The sequence below is a fragment of the Castor canadensis genome, chromosome 7 (assembly GCF_047511655.1).
Source record: "Castor canadensis chromosome 7, mCasCan1.hap1v2, whole genome shotgun sequence".
In the NCBI taxonomy this organism is placed as follows: Eukaryota; Metazoa; Chordata; class Mammalia; order Rodentia; family Castoridae; genus Castor; species Castor canadensis.
Window position 1 is genome coordinate 112,591,597 of NC_133392.1, and position 17,186 is coordinate 112,608,782.

At 37.9% G+C, this 17,186-nt stretch overlaps 1 long non-coding RNA gene across 1 annotated transcript in view; it reads left to right on the plus strand.

Annotated features, from left to right (window-relative positions):
• The window catches only part of LOC141424926 (uncharacterized), a 50,346-nt gene that overhangs the window by 5,082 nt on the left and 28,078 nt on the right, over positions 1-17,186 (plus strand). The window lies entirely within an intron of this gene.

Here is a 17,186-nt window from a genome sequence, read left to right on the forward strand (position 1 = left end):
CTACCTTAATTTCCTTCACTAGTCAGTAAGATTTTGGTATTCTCAAGGGAAGTTTTAGTGCACAGAAAGATTAATCAGAGACTTAGTTTTGTTTTTAAAATTAATGTTCTTTCTTTCATTAAAGTTAAAAATTGAAAAATTGACTTTTCTTTTTTTTTTTTTTTTTTTTTTTTTTTTTTTTATTCTTTGCCGTACTATTTTGTTTTTTTTTTTTTTTTTTTTTTTTCATTTTTCTTTTATTATTCATATGTGCATACAAGGCTTGGTTCATTTCTCCCCCCTGCCCCCACCCCCTCCCTTACCACCCACTCCACCCCCTCCCGCTCCCCCCCTCAATACCCAGCAGAGACTATTTTGCCCTTATCTCTAATTTTGTTGTAGAGAGAGTATAAGCAATAATAGGAAGGAACAAGGGGTTTTGCTGGTTGAGATAAGGATAGCTATACAGGGCATTGACTCACATTGATTTCCTGTGTGTGGGTGTTACCTTCTAGGTTAATTCTTTTTGATCTAACCTTTTCTCTAGTTCCTGGTCCCCTTTTCCTATTGGCCTCAGTTGCTTTAAGGTATCTGCTTTAGTTTCTCTGCGTTAAGGGCAACAAATGCTAGCTAGTTTTTTAGGTGTCTTACCTATCCTCACCCCTCCCTTGTGTGCTCTCGCTTTTATCATGTGCTCATAGTCCAATCCCCTTGTTGTGTTTGCCCTTGATCTAATGTCCACATATGAGGGAGAACATACGATTTTTGGTCTTTTGAGCCAGGCTAACCTCACTCAGAATGATGTTCTCCAATTCCATCCATTTACCAGCGAATGATAACATTTCGTTCTTCTTCATGGCTGCATAAAATTCCATTGTGTATAGATACCACATTTTCTTAATCCATTCGTCAGTGCTGGGACATCTTGGCTGTTTCCATAACTTGGCTATTGTGAATAGTGCCGCAATAAACATGGATGTGCAGGTGCCTCTGGAGTAACAGTCTTTTGGGTATATCCCCAAGAGTGGTAAAATTGACTTTTCTTAAGTTTCTAATCTTATTAATCTCCTTATCAGTCTAACAAATTTTAATAGTCATCTTTAAGGGGTCCTCTGACTAGTATTTGATTTCATTTACAAACTTGGTTAGTTAAAAACTTAAAATATTTCAAAGTGCATTTACATATTGAATATATTTGATTCTTTTCTTAAGGATTTTAGTTGTCTGAAATAAAACAAACAAAACTTTCATGAGTATTAAATTATAAATGTAATAAATTGAACTTATAAATCCAGGAAGGTTGTTCTCTTAAATGTTCTCATATAGTACATAAACTTAGTAAGACTTGAAATTAAAACCACAAGTGTAATTAGATATTTGATTACATAATTTAAGATGGAGTTATAAAACTGCCATTCTATTGACCAAATTCAGGCAGATGTTAGAAATATGTAACACTTACATAGAGTTCTCATTTTCTCTCTCTCTTTCTCTCTCTCTGTCACTCTTCCTTTCCCTCTTTCTCTCTCTCTCCTTCCCTTTGTTTCTTTTTGCAGTGCTGGGGATAAAAGCTAAAGTCTTTCACATGCTAGGCAAGCACTCTACCACTAAGCTATACCCCAACCCCCATATAGATTCCTTAGTGTGAAATCTTATTATTAGGTAATTCTATACTTGTCTATACAGTATCACTGTAAGTCACTTAGGTTACTTAATTTCCTTTTTTAAAAAAGTATGCTGGCCACCACACTGAGGTTACTTTAAACTAGAAACCTGAAGCTACAGACACCTGGAGAGATGCCTCTCGAACCTCAGCAAAACCTACTGTGTCATCTTAAGTAGTATGCAGACTTTTTTTTGAGTTTGCGTATATGTTACTCAACTCCAGGAAGCTGACTGGATTCTTGTCTTTGACTTTGCTTGGATGTGCTGAACTTTAATTATAGTTGCACATTGATTTCCAGAGGGGGCTATTTGTGTAGCCCTTGTCCCCAGAGTCAACTTACACATATTTCAATGTATATTAGAAGCCTGTAACTCCTGACTAAGCCAGTCTCTTGGTTAAGTTTTGCAGTTCCTTGGCACTTAAGAGCTGTAAGTGTCCTGCCAGCTTCTTTTGAGTTCTCAAAGCTACAGAACATTTACTGCACTGAATATATTCACTAAATATTGGATATTGAAATAGTTAATTGAATGTCATAGATCTCTCAGGACTTCACTTGTGATCAAAATGTATGAGATTAGTCAATTAGCAACATATAAACTTGAAATTATACCTTCCTTCCAGAGTTGTAAGTATTAGCATCAATGAACACAAATCACATAATCTAGTGAGGATACATTGTAGGCATTTAATCAGCCTAACATTTTTCTTAGTAACTCCCCCTGCTCATTTCCCCACTTCTGACCTTGGCTGGCTTAAATTCCAGAGTTAATTACAATACTATCACACCATTGCCTATGCCCTCAATTACATTGTCCCTTTCTTTCTCCATCATCTACCTGCTTCCTGTGTAATTCCATTTTACCACCTACTTCCTGACTGTACTACCATGCTCATTGGTCTATAGAAAAGCTACTGATTTGTGTATTTGATTTTGTATACTGCTATTTTGCCAAAGGTGTTTACCAGATCTAAGATCTAAGACTTTTTTTGATGAAATCTTTAGAGTCTTGGTAGGTATAGGATCATATAATCTGTAAATAAGAATAATTTGACTTCTTCTTTTCCTATTTGTATCTGTTTTGTTTCTGTCTCTTGTTTTATTGCTCTGGCTGGGAATTCTAGTACTACATTGAATAAGGGTGGAGAAAGTGGTCATCCTTATTTCATTCCTCACTTTAGAGGAAGTGGTTTTAGTTTTTCCCCATTTAGATGATGTTGGCTATAGGTTTATCTTTTATAGTTGTTTTTATGTTGTGATATGTTCCTCCTATTACTAGTTTCTTCAAGACTTTTATCATGAAGGGATGTTGAATTTTGTCAAAGGTTTTCTCTGCATCTATTGAGATGATTATGTAAGTTTTGTCCTTTATTCTGTTTATGTGTTTACTATGTTAATTGATTGGCATATGTTGAACCAACCTTGCATCCCTGGAATGAAACCAACTTGATTGTGGTATCTGATCTTTTTTAATGTGTTGTCAAATTCAGTTTGCAAGTATTTTATTGAGAATTTTTGTCTCTATATTTATTAAAGAAATTGGTCTATTACTTTTTCTTTTTTGTTGTGTCCTTATCAGGTTTTGGTATCAGGGTAATACTGGCTTTATAGAATGAGTTTGGTTGCGTTTCTTCCCTTTCCATTTTATGGAATAGTTTGAGGAGCATTGGTGTTAGTTCTTTAAAGGTTTAGAATTCATTAGTGAAGACATCCAGTGCTGGGCTTTTCTTTTTTGGAGACTCTTTATTACTGATTCAATTTCATTGCTTGTTAAAGACCTGCTTACGTGACTAATATCCTCCTAGTTATATGCATCTAGAAATCTATCCATTTCATGTAGACTTCCCAGTATATTAGAATATAAGTTTCTGAAGTATTCCCTAAGGATCCTGTGAATTTCATTGGTGTTTGTTGTGATATCCCTGTTCCCATTTATAGGAGTAGGAGAGGGATGGGGAAAGAAAGGGGGAGAGGAGATTCTTCTCTCTCTTTCTTTGAATTAGTTTACCTAATGGTTTATCAATCTTTTTAAAGAACCAAGTTTTTGTTTCATTGATTCTTTGTAATTTTTTTTAAGTCTCCATTTCATTAATTTCTGCTCTGATTTTTATAATTTCTTTGCCTACTGCTTTGGGGCTTGGCTTCTTCTTGTTTTTTTAAGAGCTTGAAGTGCATCGTTAGTTTACTTATTTGGAATCTCTCTGAGTTTTAACAAAGGCACACATGTTTATATACTTCCCTCTTAGCACTGACTTTTCTATGCCTGAATGGTTCTGTGTTTTCACATTTGATTCTAGGAGTTATTATTATTATTATTATTTCCCCCCTTTATTTCTTCCATGACCCACTGATCATGAGTGAATTCATGAATGAATTGTTCAGCCTCCATGTTTTAGTATATATAACCACAAATAGTTTCTCTTGTTATTGATTTCTAGTTTTATTCCATTGTGGTCTGATAAAACATAGGAGGTTACTTCAGTTTTCTTGCATTTGTTAAGACTCACCTTATGTCCTAAGATATGATTTATTTTGGAGAAAGTTCCCTGGGCTGCTGAGAAGAATATGTATCCTGAAGTTTTGGAGTAGAATGTTCTGTAGATGTTTGTTAAGTACATCTATAGTGTCATTTAATTCTGAAGTTTCCTTGGTGAGTTTTTGTCTGAATGACCTACTATTGGTGAGAGTGGATACTAAAGTCACACACTATTATTATGTTGGAGTCTTTCTGTGTTTTTACATTCAGTAGTGTTTGCCTTATGAAATTGGATGTGCTGACCTTCAGTGTGTATATATTTATAATTGTTAACTCCTCCTCCTGATTGTTTTCTTTATCAGTATGAAGTGACTAATTTTGGTTTGATGTTTGGTTTTTCAAATGAATATGTTACTCCTGCTTGCTTTTGGACTCCATTTGATTAGAAAATCTGTTTATATACTTTCACTGTAAGTCTATGTTTATCTTTGCCATTGGGGGTGTTTCTTGTAGGCAACAAATAGTCTAGTCTTATTTTTTTAATGCAGTCTATCAGTCTGCATCTTTCCCTGGAAAACTGAGACCATTAACATTCAGAGTTATTATTAAAAGGTATATTGTAATTCCTGCTATTTTACTGGTTTTGTAGTGCTTGATTCTTCCTTACTCCTCATTTGTGTATCTGCTTTTCTAGTGAAATCTATTATTCTCCATATTTTCATGGTTGCATTTATCTTCTTCTTCTATGTTTAGTATTCCATCAAGTACATTCTGCAGTGCTGGTTTAGTGGTCATGAATTGATTTAGTTTTGTTTGTCATGGGAAATTTTTATCTCTCCTTCAATTATGAAGGATAGTTTTGCTGGGTATAGTAATCTAGTTTGGCAGTAATTTTCTTTCAGGGCTTGAACTATATCGTTCCTTGATTTTAAAGGTTCTGTTGAGAAATTTCATGTTTTTCAGATGGATTTGCTTTATGGATGACTTGGTGCTCTGCTCTTGCAGCTCTCAATGTTCTTTTCTTATTCTGTGTGCCTAATGTTTGAACTATAATATGATGTGGAGAGGCTCTTTTCTGGTTTTGTCTGTTGGGAGTCCTAAAAGATTCATGTATGTGGATGCCTATCACTTTCTCAAGATTTGAGAACATTTCTTCTATTATTTTATTGAGTATGTTTTCTTTGTCTTTAGCTTGTAGATCTTCTCCTTCTTCTATGCCCATGATTCATAGTTTTGGTCTGTTAATGGTGTCCCAGTGGTCTTGCATGCTCTGTTCATACTTCTTTGGTTTTTTTCTCTCTCTTCATTTGCATATTCTGACACATCTACCTTGTATTCAAGCCCTAATAGTCTGTCTTCAGCTTGATCCTGTCTACAGGAGAGACTTTCAACTGAATTTTTATTTGATTTTATGGGGTTTTCATTTCCAGAATTTCAAATAGATTTTTTTCAGAATTAGTGGTCCTGCATTATCTTCTTTATTTGATTTGCCTCTTTGAGTTTTTTTTTTTTTAATTCATGAAGTGTTTATTTGTGTCCTCTTTAATCATTCTTTTGGGGGAGGGGGAGTTGTACTGGGGTCTGAACTATGAGCTTTGTGCTTGCTAGGCAGGTGCTATACCACTTGAAACACATCCCCAGTGTTATTGATCATTCTTTTTTTTTTTTTTTCATTTTTCTTTTATTATTCATATGTGCATACAAGGCTTGGTTTATTTCTTCCCCCTGCCCCCACCCCCTCCCTTACCACCCACTCCACTCCCTCCCGCTCCCCCCCTCAATACCCAGCAGAAACTATTTTGCCCTTATCTCTAATTTTGTTGTAGAGAGAGTATAAGCAATAATAGGAAGGAACAAGGGGTTTTGCTGGTTGAGATAAGGATAGCTATACAGGGCATTGACTCACATTGATTTCCTGTGCGTGGGTGTTACCTTCTAGGTTAATTCTTTTTAATCTAACCTTTTCTCTAGTTCCTGGTCCCCTTTTCCTATTGGCCTCAGTTGCTTTAAGGTATCTGCTTTAGTTTCTCTGCATTAAGGGCAACAAATGCTAGCTAGTTTTTTAGGTGTCTTACCTATCCTCACCCCTCCCTTGTGTGCTCTCGCTTTTATCATGTGCTCATAGTCCAATCCCCTTGTTGTGTTTGCCCTTGATCTAATGTCCACATATGAGGGAGAACATACGATTTTTGGTCTTTTGAGCCAGGCTAACCTCACTCAGAATGATGTTCTCCAATTCCATCCATTTACCAGCGAATGATAACATTTCATTCTTCTTCATGGCTGCATAAAATTCCATTGTGTATAGATACCACATTTTCTTAATCCATTCGTCAGTGCTGGGGCATCTTGGCTGTTTCCATAACTTGGCTATTGTGAATAGTGCCGCAATAAACATGGATGTGCAGGTGCCTCTGGAGTAACAGTCTTTTGGGTATATCCCCAAGAGTGGTATTGCTGGATCAAATGGTAGATCGATGTCCAGCTTTTTAAGTAGCCTCCAAATTTTTTTCCAGAGTGGTTGTACTAGTCTACATTCCCACCAACAGTGTAAGAGGGTTCCTTTTTCCCCGCATCCTCGCCAACACCTGTTGTTGGTGGTGTTGCTGATGATGGCTATTCTAACAGGGGTGAGGTGGAATCTTAGTGTGGTTTTAATTTGCATTTCCTTTATTGCTAGAGATGGTGAGCATTTTTTCATGTGTTTTCTGGCCATTTGAATTTCTTCTTTTGAGAAAGTTCTGTTTAGTTCACATGCCCATTTCTTTATTGGTTCATTAGTTTTGGGAGAATTTAGTTTTTTAAGTTCCCTGTATATTTTGGTTATCAGTCCTTTGTCTGATGTATAATTGGCAAATATTTTCTCCCACTCTGTGGGTGTTCTCTTCAGTTTAGAGACCATTTCTTTTGATGAACAGAAGCTTTTTAGTTTTATGAGGTCCCATTTATCTATGCTATCTCTTAGTTGCTGTGCTGCTGGGGTTTCATTGAGAAAGTTCTTACCTATACCTACTAACTCCAGAGTATTTCCTACTCTTTCTTGTATCAACTTAAGAGTTTGGGGTCTGATATTAAGATCCTTGATCCATTTTGAGTTAATCTTGGTATAGGGTGATATACATGGATCTAGTTTCAGTTTTTTGCAGACTGCTAACCAGTTTTCCCAGCAGTTTTTGTTGAAGAGGCTGCTATTTCTCCATCGTATATTTTTAGCTCCTTTGTCAAAGATAAGTTGCTTATAGTTGTGTGGCTTCATATCTGGATCCTCTATTCTGTTCCACTGGTCTTCATGTCTGTTTTTGTGCCAGTACCATGCTGTTTTTATTATTATTGCTTTGTAATATAGTTTGAAGTCAGGTATTGTGATACCTCCTGCATTGTTCTTTTGACTGAGTATTGCCTTGGCTATTCGTGGCCTCTTGTGTTTCCATATAAATTTAACAGTAGATTTTTCAATCTCTTTGATGAATGTCATTGGAATTTTGATGGGAATTGCATTAAACATGTAGATTACTTTTGGGAGTATAGACATTTTTACTATGTTGATTCTACCAATCCATGAGCATGGGAGATCTCTCCACTTTCTATAGTCTTCCTCAATCTCTTTCTTCAGAAGTGTATAGTTTTCCTTGTAGAGGTCTTTCACATCTTTTGTTAGGTTTACACCTAGGTATTTGATTTTGTTTGAGGCTATTGTAAATGGAATTGTTTTCATACATTCTTTTTCCGTTTGCTCATTGTTAGTGTATAGAAATGCTAATGATTTTTCTATGTTGATTTTATATCCTGCTACCTTGCTATAGCTATTGATGATGTCTAGAAGCTTCTGAGTAGAGTTTTTTGGGTCTTTAAGGTATAGGATCATGTCGTCTGCAAATAGGGATATTTTGACAGTTTCTTTACCTATTTGTATTCCTTTTATTCCTTCTTCTTGCCTAATTGCTCTGGCTAGGAATTCCAGTACTATGTTGAATAGGAGTGGAGATAGTGGGCATCCTTGTCTGGTTCCTGATTTTAGAGGGAATGGTTTTAATTTTTCTCCGTTAAGTATAATGCTGGCTGTAGGTTTGTCATATATAGCTTTTATAATGTTGAGGAACTTTCCTTCTATTCCTAGTTTTCTTAGAGCTTTTATCATGAAATGATGTTGGATCTTATCAAAGGCTTTTTCTGCATCTATTGAGATGATCAAGTGGTTTTTGTCTTTGCTTCTGTTAATGTGGTTTATTACGTTTATTGATTTTCGTATGTTGAACCACCCCTGCATCCCTGGGATGAAGCCTACCTGGTCGTGGTGAATAATCTTTTTGATGTGTTGCTGAATTCGATTTGCCATTATCTTGTTGAGGATTTTTGCATCAATGTTCATTAAGGAGATTGGCCTATAGTTCTCCTTTTTGGAGGTGTCTTTGCCTGGTTTTGGGATAAGTGTAATAGTGGCTTCATAAAATGTGTTTGGCAGTTTTCCTTCCCTTTCTATTTCATGGAACAGTTTAAGGAGGGTTGGTATCAGTTCTTCTTTAAAGGTCTGATAGAATTCAGCAGAGAATCCATCAGGTCCTGGACTTTTCTTTTTGGGGAGACTCTTGATTGCTGCTTCAATTTCATTTTGTGTTATAGGTCTATTCAGGTGATTAATTTCCTCTTGGTTCAGTTTTGGATGATCATATGTATCTAGAAATCTGTCCATTTCTTTTAGATTTTCAAATTTATTTGAATATAGGTTCTCAAAGTAGTCTCTGATGATTTCCTGGACTTCCATGGTGTTTGTTGTTATCTCCCCTTTTCCATTCCTGATTCTACTAATTTGGGTTTTTTCTCTCCTCATTTTAGTCAGGTTTGCCAGGGGTCTATCGATCTTGTTTATTTTTTCAAAGAACCAACTTTTTGTTTCATTAATTCTTTGTATGGTTTTTTTGGTTTCTATTTCGTTGATTTCAGCTCTTATTTTTATTATTTCTCTCCTTCTATTTGTTTTGGGATTTGCTTGTTCTTGTTTTTCTAGGAGTTTGAGATGTATCATTAGGTCATTGATTTGGGATCTTTCAATCTTTTTAATATATGCACTCATGGCTATAAACTTTCCTCTCAAGACTGCCTTAGCTGTGTCCCATAGGTTCTGGTAGGTTGTGTTTTCATTTTCATTGACTTCTAGGAACTTTTTAATTTCCTCTTTTATTGCATCGATGATCCATTCTTCATTAAGTAATGAGTTATTTAGTTTCCAGCTGTTTGCATGTTTTTTGTCTTTACTTTTGTTGTTGAGTTCTACTTTTACTGCATTGTGGTCAGATAGTATGCATGGTATTATTTCTATTTTCTTATATTTGCTGAGACTTGCTTTGTGCCCTAGGATATGATCTATTTTGGAGAAGGTTCCATGGGCTGCTGAGAAGAATGTATATTGTGTAGAGGTTGGATGAAATGTTCTGTAGACATCTACTAAGTCAACTTGATCTATTGCATATTTTAGATCTTGGATTTCTTTATTGAGTTTTTGTTTGGATGACCTATCTATTGATGATAATGGAGTGTTAAAGTCTCCCACAACCACTGTGTTGGCGTTTATATATGCTTTTAGGTCTTTCAGGGTATGTTTGATGAAATTGGGTGCATTGACATTGGGTGCGTACAGATTGATGATTATTATTTCCTTTTGGTCTATTTCCCCTTTTATTAGTATGGAATGTCCTTCTTTATCTCGTTTGATCAATGTAGGTTTGAAGTCTACTTTGTCAGAGATAAGTATTGCTACTCCTGCTTGTTTTCGGGGGCCATTGGCTTGGTAAATCTTCTTCCAGCCTTTCATCCTAAGCATATGCTTATTTCTGTCGGTGAGATGAGTCTCCTGTAAGCAACAAATTGTTGGATCTTCTTTTTTAATCCATTTTGTCAAACGGTGTCTTTTGATGGGTGAATTAAGTCCATTAACATTAAGTGTTAGTACTGATAGGTATGTGATGATTCCTGCCATTTAGTTATCTTAGTTGTTTGAAGGTTTGATTGTGTGTACCTAACTTGATGTTACTCTCTACTGTCTTGCTTTTTCTTATCCTGTGGTTTGGTGCTGCCTGCCTTTTCATGGTTAAGTTGGGTGTCACTTTCTGTGTGCAGGATCCCTTGCAGAATCTTTTGTAATGGTGGCTTTGTGGTCACATATTGTTTTAGTTTCTGCTTATCATGGAAGACTTTTATTGCTCCATCTATTTTGAATGATAGCTTTGCTGGGTAGAGTATCCTGGGGTTGAAGTTATTTTCATTCAGTGCCCGGAAGATCTCACCCCACGCTCTTCTTGCTTTTAATGTTTCTGTTGAGAAGTCTGCTGTGACTTCTCAACAGAAGTCAATATTCTTTCCTTAGTTTCTGAACTTGTTGTTTTAATGATGATATGTCGTGGAGTAGTTCTATTTTGATCTGGTCTGTTTGGTGTCCTGGAGGCCTCTTGCATCTGTATGGGAATAGCTTTCTCTAGATTTGGGAAATTTTCCATTATTATTTTGTTGAATATATTACGCATTCCCTTCGCTTGCACCTCTTCTCCTTCTTCGATGCCCATGATTCTCAAGTTTGGTCTTTTGATGGAGTCAGTGAGTTCTTGCATTTTCTTTTCACAGGTCTTGAGTTGTTTAATTAATAGTTCTTCAGTTTTTCCTTTAATTACCATTTCATCTTCAAGTTCTGAGATTCTGTCTTCTGTTTGTTCTATTCTGCTGGATTGGCCTTCCGTTTTGTTTTGCAGTTCTGTTTCGTTCTTTTTTCTGAGGTTTTCCATATCCTGGCTGTTTTCTTCTTTATTGTTGTCTATTTTTGTCCTGAGTTCATTTATCCATTTATTCATTGTGTTTTCTCTTTCACTTTGGTGTTTATACAGTGCTTCTATGGTTTCCTTTATTTCTTCTTTTGCTTTTTCAAATTCTCTATTTTTATTGTCTTGGAATTTCTTGAGTGTCTCCTGTACATTTTGGTTGACCCTATCCAGTATCATCTCTATAAAATTCTCATTGAGTACTTGTAGTATGTCTTCTTTTAAATTATTCTTGTAGGCTTCATTGGGTCCTTTGGCATAGTTTATCTTCATTTTGTTGGAGTCTGGCTCTGAGTTTCTGTTCTCTTCATTCCCCTCTGGTTCCTGTACTAATTTTTTGCTGTGGGGAAACTGGTTTCCTTGTTTTTTCTGTCTTCCTGTCATTGTCCTTGGTGTTGTTACTGTCCCTGTACTGTGTGTAATTAAGTATTTTCTAGCTTGTAATAATAACAATGGTAATATTGAGAATGGAAGAGTGAGCTGAGATGGAAAGCAAGAAGTTAAAGAAAAGGGGAAAACAAATATACAGACAAGAGGGAGAAAGCAGAACAAGGTATCAGACAAGAGAGTTTCAAAGGTATAAACAGGGAGTGTTAGTGTACTAATCGACAGTAAGCTGAACAGACAATAGAGTGACAGAGAGAGGATTGAAAATCAAAGATAAAAAAAATAAAAAATAAGTATATGAAAGTAATATCTATTTATAAAAATGAATTAAAATAAAATGGAAAATAGAAAATTAAAAAAAACAAAAAAAACCAAAAAACCAAAAAACTTCCAAGTTTATATGCAATGCAATTTCAGTCTTAATAATTTGGATGTCCATCTCAATCTCCAGTCCTGGAGTTGGTGCCTCAGATGTTGTTCTGTAGTTGTCTCATCAAAGGGGATGCATAAAGTAGAACAAAACTACACTCACACCCACACAGAAGAAAAAAAAAAAAAAAGCCCCACCAAGTGTCCCCAGTTCAAATGCAATACAGTTTCAGTAAGTTTTTCAGCTTGCAGGTGTAATTCGGTTGTTCTCTCATCAAAGGTAGGGAGAAAAAGAAAAAAAAGCGTCTGGAGGCAGTTCTGAGAGTGGTATGTGCAACTGTGGCTTGCCTGCCTGCTGCTCTCAGCCTGTAGCTGGCGGCGTTATTTATGCAGATCTCTGGGGTGAGCTTAGCACTCACCTGGTCCCACAGGCTTTGTTTGCTCAGAGTTCTCCTGTGCGGGGGAGGGGGGGCCTCTGCTACAGGCTTTTCCCTTTCCAAGCACTGGGAAAGGCGACACTGCCCCGCGTTGTCAGGCCTGCGTGTTTATTTACAGTTCACGTGGGAAGTGGGTCTTCCCTCCTCTCACAAGCGTCCCCGCTCCTGGTTGCTGGCGCGCCCCGCTCCCGCCAGAGCCTCTCCGGCCCGCCCGGCTCGTTTATTTACAGTCCCGGGAAGGGTTCCCTTCCCCCAATCTTCAGCGCTCAGGGCGCCCCACCCTCTTTCCAGCGCGTCTTAACTGTTCTTATTGCTTAGTACTCAGTTTCTCTTTTTTTCCCTGGTGGAGGTCAGTCTGTCCAGGGGGCTATGCTGCTCTGGCCCAGGCTTGTCTGTGGGGGAACCGCGGTACCGCGAAGCTCACCTGGTCCGCGTCTTCCCAAGCCGTATGGGCGCCGGCCACTGGCGGCCCGGGGGCCTCCTCGGTTCTCCGTTTAACGTGAAGTGGAGATTCTCTGCGCCGGCTGGAGATGTGGAGGAGTCAAAGTTATGCCTTTTCTCGGTGATTATGCCTGCAAAGTGTGTCTCCAGTGTCTCTCCAAGATTTCACTATAGGAGGGTCGCTTTCTGCTTCCTACCTCTAGCCGCCATCTTGGAATTCCCCCGATCATTCTTATAATAATTTTTAAAATCTCTTGTCTAAGATTTCATCCATTTCACAGTCATTATTGTTTGTTACTGTGGGGTTGTTGAAGTTTTGAGGAATCATGTTGCCTTGTTTCATATTTTCTTATGTTTCTGAATTGAGATTTGTATATCTGCGGCCAAATCATTGGATGGAAGTTTTAATTCCTTCTAGTCTTTCGAAATAGTCTCAATATTCATGAAGGACAGTGTAGTGGTTGGGTTGAAATGTTATTTTTTACCACTGAACTCAGGTATAACTCAGTAGCCAAGCATTTGCCTGTATGCTCAGGGTGCTGGGCTTGATCCCCAGCACTACTTAGATCATGGTTAACTAACTGAAGTCTAGAAGGGCTGGTTTTCTACTTCTGAGCTACTTTCAGTATAGAAGCTTCCCTACTTTGTGTACTGGGATCCATTGCTTGCTGTGGGAAGTTTTATAGTCTGAACACTGGGCAGATTCCCCCTTGCTTCACGAGCTCCCCAGTTGTATCCCCAGGAGCAGCAAGTGTCCAAGCCTTGAAATGATCCCCAAGTGCATCAGAAAGTGGGATGAACAAATAGAACATTGAGTTCTGTACTGGATGGGGGAGAAATGAAGGAACTAGTCATTCTGCTTTCTGGTCTTAATGCTTATAGACCCTGTCCATAAGTTCCTTTCCTTATGGGGAGGAGGAGACTGTGTGGAAATCTGTTGATTCAGAGTGTCTGGAATGGGGACCCTCAGGTTTGCCTGGTAGCAAACACACACTAGGATGCATTTCCTGGAGGCAGGTCTCAGTGTTTTCAGGTTCCACCCAGCAGTTTAATTTCCTGTGTTGGAAAGGAAGCTGAGGAAGTCATGCGATTCAGAGGACCTGGGTTTGGGCCCCCAGTCCATCCTGGCAGCTATAACATGCCAGCATGTTGTTCCCAGAGGTGGTCTTGGTGCTTTCAGACCCTTCTCAACAGTTAGGGAGAAGAGGTTATGCAAATCACATGATTTGAAATGCCCATGCTGCAGGTCCTCAGATTCACCTGGAAGCAAACATGATGGGATGCAATTTCTGGAGGTGGGCCTTGATGCCCACCCAATCAAGGTGACTTGATTTCTGGAACTGGACCTTACCCAGAAATTTGCCTCCCTATTTGAGGGAGGAGGCTTTGGACATCACATGCTTCAGAAGGTTTGAGTTCAGGGCCCTGTAACTCACCTAAGACCCAACACATACAGGTAGGAGACAGGCCCAGGAGGCCAAATACTTTGACAACCACAGGCTTGGTACTTTGTTTCTGCTGCTACCCTTAGATCATGGAACTTGGTGCTTGCAATGGAGGGTGGGGCCTTTGATCACCATGACTTTTGCTGCTGGCACCCTTCACTGCAAGAACTTCTCTGTGGGACCCATCAGACCCTCTGCCTTCTCATGACCACTTGTTGTGGCTGTCTCTCACAAGATACTGTGGCAGAGGGCCCCAAGACTCCCTGAACCTTGATTGTTCCTTGTTTTCAGTTTCCCAGAGTAGTTCAGTAGTAGTAGGCCCTCTCTCAAGATGGCATCTTGCTATAACTGCCAGAAATGAGAGGAGTGACATAATATTTTTCTTCCCTGAGGTTACTAGAACCATCACTATCTCATCAAATTCCCACATAGATTGAAGACTTGTGGGAGGTGTGGGGCTATTTTACAGTCAGAATTGCCAGTCTGTCACCAGGACCATCGAGCTTTTCTTACAATTTTCAGCTTCCCCTCCAACTCCTGGGGAGCCAAGGATGGGTTTGGAATTGTTTGTTGCTTTTCTCTGTTGCCTCAGTTTCTCTATGCTTTTCTGCTCTTTTGCCACCTCTTTCATGATTCTTCATGTTCTTCTTCTATTTCTTTCTTCAGAATATAGTCTCTCCTGTGTTATCTGACTTTACATTCATAGAGTCAAAATGGTGGATGCTTCTAACCTGCCATCTTGTCCCCCACCCCATTTCCCAGCCTACCCTGATCTTTATCATTCAATTAAGAAACTTGATCCTTAGATCTGTACACCTTTCGCTCTACACTTTTCCTTTTGGTGCTATCATTGAGTTTAATGATTTAAAATACTACCTATATACCAATGGCTCCAAATTTGTATCTCTGCTATGAACCTCTTATCTATTCAACATTTCTTTTGAAGTCTAAAGGGCATCCCAAACTTAACAGTATCCAAAACTAAGGTTCCAAGTTTCCCCCAAACAAACTTGATCCTCCCACAGACTTCTCCATATCAGTAAGTAGCAGCTATATCTTTCCAATTTATTTAAAGCAAAAACCTTGAGATCATCTTTGATTCCATTTTTCTTCTTCCACCTTGCTATGATTTGAATGTTTATGTCCCCCTAAAATTGATATTGGACCTTAATCCCCAATGCAACAATATTAAGATGTGTGGCTGTAAGAGGTAGTTAGGCTACAACCTGACCACACATCTGTAGTGATTCTACACTCATAGATGAGATTAATGCCTTATAAGAGAGCTGGAAACAACTAGCTAAAACCTTCTGCATTTCATCTCTTCTGTATATGAATTACAGCAGAATACATCCCTTTGGAAGGAATACACAGTATTTATCTCCTCTGGAGGACCACAACAATGAGGCACCATCTTAGAAGCAGAAAGAAGCCTTGTGAGATACTGAACCGCTGGCACCTTGATCTTTGACTTCTACCTCCAGAAGGAGAAATAAATTTATGCTTTTTATAAGTTGTCTAGTCTCAGGTATTTTGTTATAGTAGCAGGAATGGAATAAGACGTAACCCACATCTGATGCATCAGCAAATCCTATCAGCTTTATATGAAAAATATATCCAAAATTCAACTATTTCTTACCACCTCCACTGCCACTAGCCTGATTCAGGCGACTCTGCTCTCTTGCCTAGACTTAAAGCAATAACCTTCTTACTCTTCTCCTGCTGCTTGCTATCTTACCCCTACCTCATCTCATTCTCAAAAAAAAAACCTCAGTGTTTTCTAAATGTTAAATCAGATCATGTTGGTCCCCTTTGAATGATTTTACATCTCACTTAAAAAAAAAAGTAAAAGTTCTTATATAGAACCTACATGATGTGAGAATCTATCAGTTTTTGCATTCACTTTCTACTACTCTTTTCCTTATTTACTTGACTCTAAAATGCCAAGAAGACTCCCATTTTGAGGTCCTTTTACTTGTCATTATCCCCAATGCCCTTCCTTAGGTGTCCACACTTTTCATTTCCCCACTTCTTCTAGGTCTTTAATTGGTTGTTACTGTAGCCCATTCAGACAGGATGGGCTAGGTTATGAAATAGTAACAAGCAACTTCAAAATCTTAGTGGTTCAGAACAAGTTGTAATAATGCCCATTTTGGATCTGCTCTGTGTTGTTTTCATTTCAGGTTCCAGGCTGATAGAACAGCCACTATTGAAACATTGCTATGGCAGAGGCAAAGGGAGAGCATGATGAATCATATGTCAGCTCTTAAAGCTTCCATGTCAAAGTAGCACCATCATTTATATTTACATTTAATCAGTCAAAGCATGTCACTGGCTGTCTCTAAATCCAATTTTGTGAGGAAATACAATCCTATCATATGCCCAGAAGAACCAGTAAAATTGATATTAATATTAATGGTTACCACAATCATGATCTAACTTGCTAAGTTAGAGGTCTTATTTAGCCATGCTGTCAAAACTTACAAGTCTTCTTGACCACTTTGCAATCTCTAGTCCCCTAACCTATTTTACTTATTATTTCTTTAGGCTCTATCACTATGTATATATGTTTATGTATGTATATATATATACACATATGTATGACATGAGACATATAAGATCTATCTATCTAATCTTATATCATTCCCTCATTAGAATATAGACTGCAAGGGAATTTTGCTTCTTTATTCAAAACTGTGTTTCTAGTACCTATAATAGCAACTATTACCAGAATTTCTCAATAAAATTTTGTTGAATAAATAAATGAGTGATAGGATGGATACAATTAGTGATCCATGTAAAATATACATGATTTTCAGTTAATCAGGCTTGGGATTTGGCTAGTCAGTACATTAAACAAATTTGAGTGCGTTGTGAGGCTCTACACATCAAATCAAATAGTCCCATCCTCAAGCAGACCAGACAAATAAGAAATCATTTTCTATTACTTTGCCAATGAAGGAACAGGAGCTACTTGACTTTCATAGAAACAAAAACTTAATCTTATGTTTTTAGCAACGATCTTGTTGAAATCAAGTTTCCTTGTTGAGAAATACCGTAAGGCCTCTGTGTGACAAGCACACTGATAATTCCTCCTTCCTGATCCATTTGCATTTTTTCACATGAACAATGCCCCCCATCCCCCAAGCAAAATTCACATCAATGATGAAGTTCCCAGTATC